General features: G+C 33.0%; 1 pseudogene; it reads left to right on the top strand.

The window, feature by feature from the left end:
- The first annotated feature begins 11,154 nt into the window (after positions 1-11,154).
- LOC141829874 (uncharacterized) lies at positions 11,155-11,890 on the top strand (annotated as a pseudogene).
- The last annotated feature ends 1,148 nt before the right edge of the window (positions 11,891-13,038 follow it).

Raw genomic sequence — 13,038 nt, 5'->3', positions numbered from 1 at the left:
TTCTTTGGCACTAGTAGGGCAGGAACTGCATAGGAACTCATGCTCTCACAGATATAATCCTTTTTCAATAATTTTATCATCTGTCACTGTAATTCTTCAACTTCCTTGGGACTAAAGAGCTATGCTGGTTGATTAGGCAAACTCAATCTCGGAACAAGATCAATCTGATGTCGTATATCTCTCATAGGTGGTATCCCAAGAGGAAAATCCTCTAGCATCATCTCGGCAAAATCCTTTAGCAACTATTGTACTTCTGTTGGTAAATCTATGTCGATGTCCATGACATCGTTCTAACAAGGCAACAAAACATATAATCCATCTCCAGGCTCCATCTCATCTATAAATATTGAAACAGAAAGCATATTAGTATTCTTGGCTACCAGAATTGGAGTAGTTCCTTTCCGCTATGACGCCAACACAATCTTCTTTTCCTTGATGTGAAGGGTATATGTATTCTTTCGCTCATCATGAATAACACTACGATCGTATTGCCAAGGTCGCCCCAACAATATATGACATATATATGTCAATGGCCACCACATTACTCCAAGCATTATCAAAATATTTGTTGCCAATGGAAAATGATATAAGGCATCGCCTATCTATTGTTATCTCATCGTCTTTGTTCACCACGACAACCTGTATGGCTTCGAATGATGGTTCGTCTTCAACTGTAATTTCTAGACAACCTCATCAGACACAACATTCTCACAACTACCGCTGTTAATGATCATTTTACAAACTTTATCTGTAGCTGCATAGATAGTGTGGAATATATTGGTTCTCAATTAATCATCTCCTGAATCGCCCTTGGGAGTCAACAGACTCTTGCGAACGACTAAAGTCTCATGACCATCACCATAAAACACCTCGTCAACTTCATCATCATCATACATCGATTCACCAATTGTTTCCTTCTCATCTTCCACGTCTTCCTCAAACAATAAATTTTTACCTTTCTGATTAGCAGGAGTAGCTAGGGTTCCTATATTCATATGCCTTATGTCCATGTTCATCAAAATAATAACACTTGATAGGGGTCTTAGAATTAACCTGTGGTAGCTACTGCTGTAAAGCACCTGAATCCTAATTAAGGGCGAACTGGCCGACTATTTTGATCGCCTCTAACCACTAGTTTTTTATTATGTTATTTTTCAATAACTAGTGCACATTGGTAGGCCTCTGAAATCACCCACAATGAATGAAGACTGAGGACATCTTGCATGCCACCATCTGCTCCTCTGTCTTAGATAAATTATTTCGGACAATCAACTAGTAGAACTCCTCCGTGTAATGTAGGACTGTTGTGTGTGAGAGAGGGGGTGAATCTTGTTCGTTTGATTCTATCATAGAAAACTGATAGTCGAATTAAAAATATAAAATACAAGACATATAGATTTACTTGGTTCTCAACCCCCCGAGGGCTAGTACATCCAAGACCTATATACTTGAGTCAATCAATGAATTCTTTCACTTGTAACATTCTTGAAAAATTAGGTAGATCAACTCAAAAACCGAAGTCTACATATCGTTCCTCTTGACCTCGACCCTTTGAGACCTTATCATGGTTATGGTAAGAGTTGTTGAAGGTGGCTGCGGAATCACAATCATAGATCTTTCGATCTTCAAAATCTCGTGCCACCAGATGCTTAATTTTGTGACTTGCCTTTGCAAATCCTGAATCGTCACATCTTGAATGCTACGATTAGAGTACTGGGCTTCCTCAATCGGAATCCATCGGGTGTGACCACGACCACCATGATGACCTTCCATTGAATTTGATGTGCTCCGATACTAACTGACAGTTATGTTGAAGGCGGAAGATTAGAGGGAATTGTAGAAGAAACAAACACGAGAAATTAGAAATGAAGAGAAGTTGCTGTTGTCTTTAGATTTTGATGAAAAAGGAAAGTGTATTCAATAATAAAAAAATTCATCCAAAAACAACTAAATAAGCATTTAAATAGACCCAAAATAGAATCTTAACTTAGAAAAGATAAAAATACTCTTAAACCCTAAAAATAAAAACTTATCGAAATAATAAAAAAATATTTCAAGCTTTTGAAAGGACATTAAAAAATATTTTATGGATCCAAAATTGGGCCGATACAAGTTCAAAATTGGGCCGATACAAGTTCCACCTAATACCAAATAGAAATCTCTAAAAGAGCTTCGATTAACAATTGATCATGTCACATTCTAATATCCAAATTAAAAATTATGATCCATTAAAGTTCAACTCCTCCTGTATCAGTCTTGCATCACAAAATAACTATTATGATAAAAAAAATCACTATCACCTTATTAAATTATAAAATTTTCCTAAATGTCTTAGAGTACATTCATATTTTTAAAATGATAAAATGTAATCATATAACTATTTTTAATCAAAATTATTATTAAAAAACTATCAAACTATATAAATAATTATATAATATTTTTAACTAAAACTATTACATAAGATTTTTCTTTAAATTTTAAATCTAAATAAATAGATATATTTCAGGAAATCATTAGAAAGCTTACCAGTCCATTGTTTCAAAGTAACTAAACACTTGGGATATCTTAATAAATAAGAATTTTTAGATGATTGTCGATAGATATCTTAAACACATCCATGGAGTCCAAAGTAACTTCTCATAGTATATTAGATGTACACAAATTAACTTCTCATAGTATATTAGATGTACACACCTTGCGAGAATGGTGAAAATTTTTTCAAGAAATACAAAATGCAAGACCAAGAGAAGAGCAATTAGCCCCCGAACATGATTGAATTGGTTAGTGTCGGACAGACTTGCTGAAGTGGACAAGTGTCGAATTTCAATGAAACCGAGATAATATCTTTCCCTGTAGTGACCAACTACAGCTTCCCAATTACCTCCTCACAGATGGTCATGGGACCGATCGTATGAGGCCGTTGGGGTAACATATTCTACCTTTTGTTAAAGAGAAGAGCAATTAGCTGAAGCAAGAATGCATTGTGGATCGATATCGAAAAGATTAGTCTAGGATGAGGTGTTACGATGATCAAGTATACAAAGAAGGCAATGAGATTAATTAATGCTCATAAAAAAGGATGAGTTACTTTGCTTGTTGAGGTAAGTGATGATTATATGAGAAATGATACACTACATGAAAATGCAGTATGATACACTATAGATCTGAGTCCCACATCCACATAGTGTAGTGTATCATACTGCATTTTCATGCTGTGTTTTCATGTAGTGTATCATTTCTCTGATTATATATAAGGAGAACCAAGAGAGTTAGTTAATATGGTGATGCAGCAAATGACTATTGATTTCGTTGATTCGTGCATGAATAATAGAATGATCTTTTAAATCCTGTTGATTCTGCAAAATGTTAAGAGATAAACAACTAAACTTGACGTTTGAGAAGAAACAGCACGATCATACCTTCTTATTAATAAAAAATTATTTTAAAAATAACTAAATAAATAGTTTAAATAGACTCAAACTCTGATCCTACGAAAGACGAAAATACCCTCAAAAATTCTAACTCGATAAAAATAATTAAAAAAAATTAAAATTGCTCTTTTGTTCCTGTATCATCCTCCCATGGTGGAGAAAATTCATCCTTGAATTATTAGTGATAACATCATCAGAAGTGTTGTCAAAAGTGTCAAGTGGTACTCCAAGAGGATCAAAGATCCTCTAATATTAATTCGGTAAAAATGAAAGGACTATTATTAGAGACGATGTTGCTAATTGATTCTGTTGCAATAAATGAGATCCATATGTACAAAAGTTTATCGTCAGATGAGGAGGCACCATATGCATGCTAAAATATCTAGTATAAAATTCAGGAGCAGTCTTATATGAATCATATATAACTCATTCCATACATGTCTTGCTTTGGTTGCACCACATATTCAGGCAGGTCTCTAGAAGCATTCTTCACAAGTTTCTCTGCATCAACCCCTATTTCATCATATTCTTCGTAAGCTGAAACATACGATCCGTCACGGTTCTGGTCCTCCCTCATTATCGGGGAAAAGCCAGGAAAGATTTTCTAGCTTCTCTACATGATTCATAAAAAGAATCAGCATGTGCATCCCATTTTGAGAAACAGTTGTACACAAATAGAATTCGATCGATGTAGGAATTACTATTTCATCATGTGCTGGTCCAAGAATAGCTGAAGGCCCTTTTTGTTGCTTTTTTTTTTTTTTGCATGTTTATGAGCATATTAAGCAGCAGTAAAACCAAAAATATCAAATTGCATGGAGGTCTCCAAGGCATAGCCTCCTATTTCATCAACTATTTCAATGTTCTCATTTAATTTTTTTTTTATAAATAAAAATTCTTTCCTCTTCATAAAAAAAATTTTTCTTCTCCTCCGAATTTATCTGATGATTATTTTTCTATTGAACCGGACTTCTTCTATTCCGGTTTTCCAATAACACTATCATCTTTTCTGTTACTTGATCCACAAACGGATTAATTACACCATCCGCGATCGTCTCTCAAAATAGTTCCTCTATATCATGATCAAAAGCATAGTCGATGCGTTGCTATCTTCTTAGAGGCATGATTCCACAAGATCAATTTGACTCCGATATAGACTGACGTAGTGGATAACAATCAATTACATTGATTCACGCACGAATATTGAAAGCGATTTTCTAAACCCTATTGATTCCGCAGAATGTTAGAATAGACAATCAAACTCGACATTTAGAAAGAAACGAGATAGTCACAAATTCTTATTGATCAAAAACCATCTTAAGATCAACTAAATAAATAGTTTAAATAGATTGAAAGTTTGAAACTCTATCCGTATGAAAGATAAAAATACTCTCAAAATTCTAACTCGATAAAAATAATTAAAAAATTAAAATTATTTTTTTCTCATATCATATGGTAATTTTAATACCATAATAATTTTCGTCATAAACTTGAGAAGAAATTTGAAAATACAATTTTGTTGGATATTATAACCAATCCAAAGCATATTGGTTATATAATCCTCTTAGTGGCAAATTAATTATAAGAAGAAATGTAGATTTTGATGAAGATTCAAGCTGGATATGGAATACATAAGGTGAAGAGACTCGAACTTATATCCCAATTAAGAATAGAACTACAACAAACGAAGGTGTTGAATTGTCTCTTTTGGGATCACCAGCTTCCTCACCATCAAATTCTCTACAAGAATCTTTCGATGAAACACCTCCAATAAAGGCCAGATCCTTGAGAGAAATTTATGAATCAGGTCAATTTGATCAATTTGTTATAGATCTTATAAGTTTTGAAGAAGCGGTAATAAAGAAAGATTGGTGAAAAATAATGAAAGAAGAGCTATTGTCAATTAATAAAAATGAAATATGAGAGATTATGGATCTACCTGAAGGTAAGAATCCAATTGATCTCAAATGTGTGTTTAAAATAAAATATCATACCAATAGAACCATTCAGAAATACAAGGTTAGACTTGTTGCAAAAGGGTATTTGCATAATAAGGTATTGATTTTGAAGAAACTTTTTCTCTGATTGTTAGATTTGAAACTATGAGAATTATCTTAACATTAGTTGCACAATTGCATGGCTTGTTTATTAATTCGATGTTGAATCTGCATTTCTGAATAGAGACTTGCAAGAAGAAGTTTATATAGTTCAATCTGAAGGTTTTATAATTGAAAGCAAAGAGGTGAAAGTGTACAAGTTGAGAAAGACACTCTATGAGTTAAAACAAGCTCAAAAGGCATAGTATAACAAGATTGATAGTTACTTTCAACAAAATAATTTCACAAGAAGTGAAAATGAGTCCACTCTTTATGTGAAGAAGCAAGCTAAGGTAGTGATGATTACATTATTATTTATTTTTATATTGATGACATAATATATATGAGCTTGTATGATTCCCTTATGGTTGAATTTAAGTCTAATATGATAAAGAAATTTAAGATGTTAGATATGAGATTATTGTATTATTTTCTTGATCTTGAAGTGAAGCAAAGAGTTGATGGAATTTTTATCTCACAAAGAAAATATGCAATAAATCTTCTTAAAAGATTCAACCTGCTTAATTGTAATTCAGCTACTATGCTCATGAATATAAATGAGAAGTTGCAACTAGAAGATTATTTAGGGAAAGTTAATGCAAAATTTTCAAAAGCTTGGTTGGAGATTTAATTTATTTAACTTATACTAGACTAGATATTATTTTCTCTATTGGTGTAATTTTCAGATTCATGCAAAATCATACAAAGCATCATCTTAGAGTAGCTAAAAGGATTTTACATTATATTACTGGAACCGTGGATTATGAGATTTGGTTTACTAAAGTTTCAAAAATCAATCTTTGTGAATTCACTGATAGTGATTGGGCAAGTTCAGTGGATGATCGAAATGACACCTCAGCTAGTGTTTTCAATCTTGAGTCTGGAGCAATTTCATGAAGTTCAAAAAAGCAAACTACTACATGCCTATCCTCTTCAGAAGTAGAATATGTAATAGCAACTTTAACGACATATCAAGCAATTTGAGTTAGAAGAGTACTTGTAGATTTTCACCAACAACAAAAAGAAATAACTAATATTTTTTATGATAACAAGACAACAATTGCAATGATAAAAAAATTCAGCCTTCTATATGAGGACTAAACATATTGATATTCATCTACATTTCATTCCAGACTTAGTTGCAAATAAATTAAGAAATTGAGTTAGAGTATTGCAGTATGCATGAACAAGTGACAGATATCTTGACGAAATTATTTTCAAAAGATAAATTTATTTATTTTAGATTACTCCTTGGTGTTTGTAATTTTGAATAAGTGGGGAGTGTTAATAATTGATTTAGAAATAATAATAAAATTAGTAGGTTGATAATGTGATAATTAGTGATAGTAGTGCTGTTTAATGGTTAAGAAAAATGTCCATGTTCAACATATTTGCATTAATTGAGTTAGTGGGTACATTTATGGAATTAGTGATTTGTTTGAGTTATAAATATATATAAATATGTTATATGTTGATCAATAAATAAATTAAAAATTATTTTATAATCTCCTTGTCTATTATCCCTTTCTAATTATCCAACGGGCTCATGGCTGATCCATAGCTCCTAGTTAAGAGATCTTCAAACCCTGCATCACAACTTTTCCTCAGAAAAAAACATACGAATGACGATTAAGCTACATCGCACTGAAATGAGCCAAGTTACGTTATAGATTAATAACAAAATTAAAGAAACTGGGCAGATATTTAATGCTCGACGAGCTACACGAACATCAATCGATTTTTATGATAAACCACAAGCCCAAGCTCCAACTTCAATCGAACACACAGCGTGCGTGCGTGCATGTTCATTCCATCAGCTAGCAATTCAAATCTCTGCTCACCTCCAAGTCGTTATCAGCGGCAGCACCTTCCTTGCTTGCAGAAGCACCACCAGCCCCAGGCGCCTTACCGTCGCCTCCTCTTCCCTTCAGAGCCTTGAAGTCGCGCTGCTGCTCTTTCACCGTTTGGCCATGATCCTCACCGCCTTCTCTATCCTCGTCGACTGTGCTGCGAGAGGAATAATACTGACTCTGGTGCAGTAACTGTCCGGTGGAAGCGTCAGAAGCCACAGAGTCTCCATCTTCCTGATCACCGCTGCCATCCTCGTCGTCCTCATCATCGTCCACCTCGCCGTAGCCATCGGCTTCATCGTAATGGTCTTGTATTGGAGAAGAGATATACTCGGTCCATCCGGATTCCGAGCTGCTAAGTCCTTCAGCATCTCCAACCACATCGTTACGATCCATAGGCAGCTGATTCTAAGCAAGCGAGCAAATTAAAACGAACAGGCAAAAAAGACTGAGAATATTATTCATTTTATGCAAATCTCTGTAAGCAACAGCTGTCCCTGCCTGGGAACTACAGGAATTCAAGTTCAACTTTTGCATGCAGGTCTAATCAAACACAGGACCGGAGAGGAACAACGGGACAAGAATTAATGCTTCGAACATGATCCATGAAACAAGTATATTAATTCTCTTCAGTGGCTTCATCTTCTGGTTGTTCATCTGTCTCGTCATCAGTAAAGAAGTTTAATTTACTTGCATGGATAGGTTGAGTAGATTGGGGTTCATTAGCTAGCTAGCTAGCTATAACCTACTCGATCGTCGTTTGTATTGTTCTTCTCCTTCTGTTTCATTCGTGGGATGTCAACGGGGAGTGTCTTGTCTGGGTTCTAAGGTCCTGCACCTAAAACAGGCTTTTTGCAGGATAACGCAATGCCATGTTTGGTATGCTGTCTAGGGGAGAGAACCTGCAATATTGATGGGGCTATATTAATGCCCTTTATTTTAATTTCTCTTATGGATTATTAAACTACAAGAAAAAAACAGTACTCTCTTATTTTATACAAATAGTGTTATAATTGAATGATCAGGAATTATAGTGTTATAATTGAATGTTATGAAGTTCTCTTATTTTGTTTATGAAAAATATTTATATATTTTCTAAAAATGCAAAGCGTAATTGGATGTGGCGTCAAAAAGATGATAATGGTTATCTTCTCAATGAGTTTATTGAAGGGGCCAAAAGATTTTTGAATTTGTCTATGAACATCTGACTTATGTCAATGATCGATAACAAAATAAGATGTTCATGCAGCAAGTGTCGTAATAGAAAATTTTTAAAGGAAAAGGATGTACGTTATCACCTCGTCAAATATAGATTCACTCGTGGCTACGAGCAATGGCATGCACATGATGAACCATTAAAGAAATTAAACTAATGATTGTATTGATTCTGAAAGAGTTCATAATGAAGAAGGATCTCGTTATAGAACTATGGTGATTGAGGGTATTGATCAAGGTTTTGATTGGACTTCAATAAGTAATGAACAACCACCGAATTATGATGCATAGAAATTCTTGACTTATTAAAGGATGTTGATGAGCTACTATAGAATGGTTGCAAAAATCACACTAAACTTTCAGCGGTGGCGTGCATTTGTTAAATCTTAAGTCATAGTATTATCTACTTGAGGCATGCTATGATAAACTTATGTCAACAATCAAAACATGTTACTGGAAGTGATAATTTACCACCAAATTTATATAAAACAAAGAAGCAGCTTGTTAATCTTGGACTTGATTATAAAAAATTGATACATGCATGAATAATTGTATTCTATATTATGAAGAATACAAAGACTATAAAGAATGCCCCATTTCCTTTCATCTCAAATACAAATCGAGGAAGCCTGGAGTGAAAAAAGAAGTGTCTTCTCATGTCTTATGGTGCTTGCCATTAATACCAAGACTTAAGAGGTTTTATGCATCTACATATACTTGTGAACAAATGACTGCATGCAAAAAATCATTGAGTAGATGGAAAAATGGCACACCCATCTCATGGTGAAGTTTGGAAGCATTTTGATTGCACTTATCCTTCATTTGCCTCAGATCCACACAATATATGTCTTGCATTATGCACAGATAGATTCAACCCATTTGGTCATTAAAGTACTACCTCCATAGATGTGTATTCAAAAGCCTTTCATGTTCCTTAACATGGTTATTCCTAGACCAAAGAGTCCAAGAGAAAATATTGATCTTTTTTTACATCCTCTAATAGATGAGTTAAAAGAATTATGGACTATTGGGATCAAAACCTATGATATATGGTCTAAACAAAACTTTCAAATGAAGGTTACACTTTTGTGGACAATTAGTGATTTTTCAGCATATGTAATGTTGTTTGGTTGGAGTACTCATGATTGGTTTATGGTTGGCATGTCTTTACTGGATGGAACATACAAAATTATTCCAACTTTAGTGTGGGAGAAAGGCTTCTTGGTTTGACTGTCATCGTCAATTCTTACCTCATGATCATCTTTTTAGAAAACAAGCATATAAGTTTTGAAAGGGTAATTAAGGTTAGAAAATATTCTCTACCTCTTTGTTTAAGTGGTGAAGACATCTATCAAAGAGTAAATAGATTTTCACATGTAAAATTTGGGAAACCACCAAGTGTCACCCAAGTGATTGATGGATTTGGCAAAACACATAATTGAGTTAAAAGAAGTATATTTTGGGAGCTACCTTATTGGCAAACAAATCTTATTCGGTACAATTTAGAAGTGATGCATATTGAGAAAAATATCTTTATAATGTTTTCAATACTATCATGGATGTTAAAGATAAGACGAAGGATAATGCTAAAGCTAGAAAAGACTTAGAGCAACTTTATAGTCGTCCTAAGTTGCATTTGATTGAACACGCAAATGGTAAAATTTACAAACCAAAAGCCATATATGTTGAGCAAATTACAAATGAAAAAAAAATATATTAATTTTTGGACTAAATCATTAACTTGTACAATATAAATAGATGTATCCTTTTGAGAGATGTTTTTTAGATAAATTTACTAATTCATGTCGATTCTAGTTATATATACCTAATAAAAATGTAAAATTATTTCAGATTTTTGTACCATTTGAAGAAAAAAATGAGTAATAGAGCTCAAGTTGAAGCTTCTATTATTGAAGCTTATATGATAGAGGAAATTTCAACATTTTATTCATCATACTTTGAACCACACATACAATCACGATTAAATCGAATTCCATTAAATGATGATGGAGAAGCAGTAGATTCATCTAATGATCTGTCAATTTTTACTCACTCAGGATGAGCACTTGGTTCTCGAGTTGCAGTTAGATATCTTAAATATGATGAGTTAAAAGCAACCCATAGATACATCTTGATGAATTGTGACAAGATCGTTCTATTTGTGATGTAATTTCTTTAATCATACATTCTATTTTTATTATTTTAGAAATTGAGAATTAAAAATTATAAATAATTACTTTATAAATGTAGAAAATTTTTTGAAATAAAGAAACAATAATATCTAGAGATCAATGACAGGGAACTTCAAATATTATGTGATCAAGAATTTTCTGAATGGTTACTCATTTATGTAAGTATATAAATTATAATCTTAATTTATACATCAATTTCTAATAGTTTATCACAATATTTTTAGTCTATTTAATTTTAATTTTATTTTAATGTTAGATTCAAGAACATCCTTTTGAGGTTGATGATGACATAAAGAAGCTAGCACATGGTCCAAATCGATGGGTTTCAAATCATAAAGGATACTTTGTCAATGGATTTAAATTTGAAACCATGGAACATGGGCATTACAAAACAACATCAAATTATGGTGTTTGTGTTTTAGGGAGCACCATCAATGAGTATGAAGAGGACTACTATGGGGTGTTGGAAGAAATTCTGAAATTAAAATTTTACGGTCTCAAAGATGTTATTGTATTGTTTAAGTGTCATTGGTATGATATATCAATGAAGGTGCATAGGTTGAGATTTATAGAAATTAATCATAAATCAAAGTTGAATACAAATGACCCTTTCATATTAGCTGCTCAAGTCCAACAAGTGTACGTACTATACCAAATCTCATACCATCAAACGAGAGAGGAATGATTGGATGGCGGTATGTAAAGTGAAAGTTAGAGGAAATTTGACATATCATTCCTTGAAGAACAAGATGAAAATGTTTCACTGATTGTTGAGGTTGCTTATCAAGAAGAGAAGATATCCACTCCACATCTTATTCTCATAGATAAAGATATTGATGATGTTAATATTATTTTTTGATGTTGATGAAGAGGAATTAAATTCAATGGAAATTGAGGAGCTTCGACGTGTTATGAATGGCAAGCAAGTTACTGTAGATGGTGAAGAACTTGAAGATTTTGAATCAAACAAAAAAAACACAAGATGAAATAGATCATGACGCTATAATAATAGTTCTAGTGAAATGGAAAATTATAATTGTTATTTTTTGTTAGCAATTTTTGTAGTTTATTGTGCTATTTTCTTCATTTGGAGCAAAGTGTACTAAGAATAATATTGTAGTTTTTGGATATTGCTTTTGTTGGTTCTAATCAAATATTGTTCCTACATTCCTAGAGTATATATTTAGTTATTTAAATTTAGATAAGATTGTATCAAGTTGACAAGTTGTTCTCGGAAATTGTTTTGAAGCTTAAATAGGTATATCTTTATGACCCATACTTCATAGCTCCCTTAATTTCTTCCTTTTTTCCCAAGTTACAGATATATTTATGCTTTGTGCATATAACATACTATTATCCATATATTTAGTCTTATTTCTCAATCTAAGTTCAATAGATAACTTACGCTTTCCCTATTCTTGGTATCTATATATAAGAGAAGCATAAACTTCTTATTTAATTTGCCATATCTATTAGTTTCTTATATGTCTGCTATATATGTTTTGAAATTATCATCTTTATGATTTGACCAGCTTTGAAAAGTATTTATTTATTTATTTATTTATTATAGTGATAGAATTTTGGAGCAAAATGGAGCTAAGAAATTATGGAACATGTGGCATATATATCTCATGCCCTCTTTCTCTATTTAATAAAAATAAGCCCACAAACATAACACATTGGGCTGGAGTCTGGACAAAGGGGGGGGGGGGGGGGGGGGGGGGGGGGGGGGGGGTGGGCGTTCGATGGGGAGGGGCAGTTCCAATTAAATTTTTTTTTTTATAAAGACAAACTTAATGAAAATAAAAAAATTGGAGGGGGGGGGGGGGGGGGGGGACGGTGGCCCTTACCTGCCCCCCTCATGGCTCCGCCCCTAGTTATTACTGTTGGGAACAAATTAAATTGGAATTCTTTGTATATCTCCTTAGAATTCTTGTAATTCGTATATGAGCTAAGGAATTGTGGATAAGTATCTTAATTAATTCTCAATCTTTTTGTGCATGATGTGCATTAATGCAGGAATTGAATGTGCATGATTGCATTAATGGATAACATCAAGTATTTAATGGATTACTGTTGTTTTTGCTTGCTTGAAATGGCTACTGTTTTACTAGTGTTTCTTGCGGCAAATTATGTAACATATGGCAAATTCTCTATAGCATACATTTTTTTATTGATTAAATATATTGAATAAATATTTTAACATTGATATAGGAGGTCAAATAGAGAAAAGGATATTGGTTCTATATTTTAA

This window comes from Curcuma longa, chromosome 5 (assembly GCF_044706935.1).
Source record: "Curcuma longa cultivar G26 ecotype Majalengka, Jawa Barat chromosome 5, ITB_CL_G26_1.1, whole genome shotgun sequence".
NCBI classification, from domain to species: Eukaryota; Viridiplantae; Streptophyta; class Magnoliopsida; order Zingiberales; family Zingiberaceae; genus Curcuma; species Curcuma longa.
This window is presented reverse-complemented; position numbering and strand designations above follow the sequence as displayed.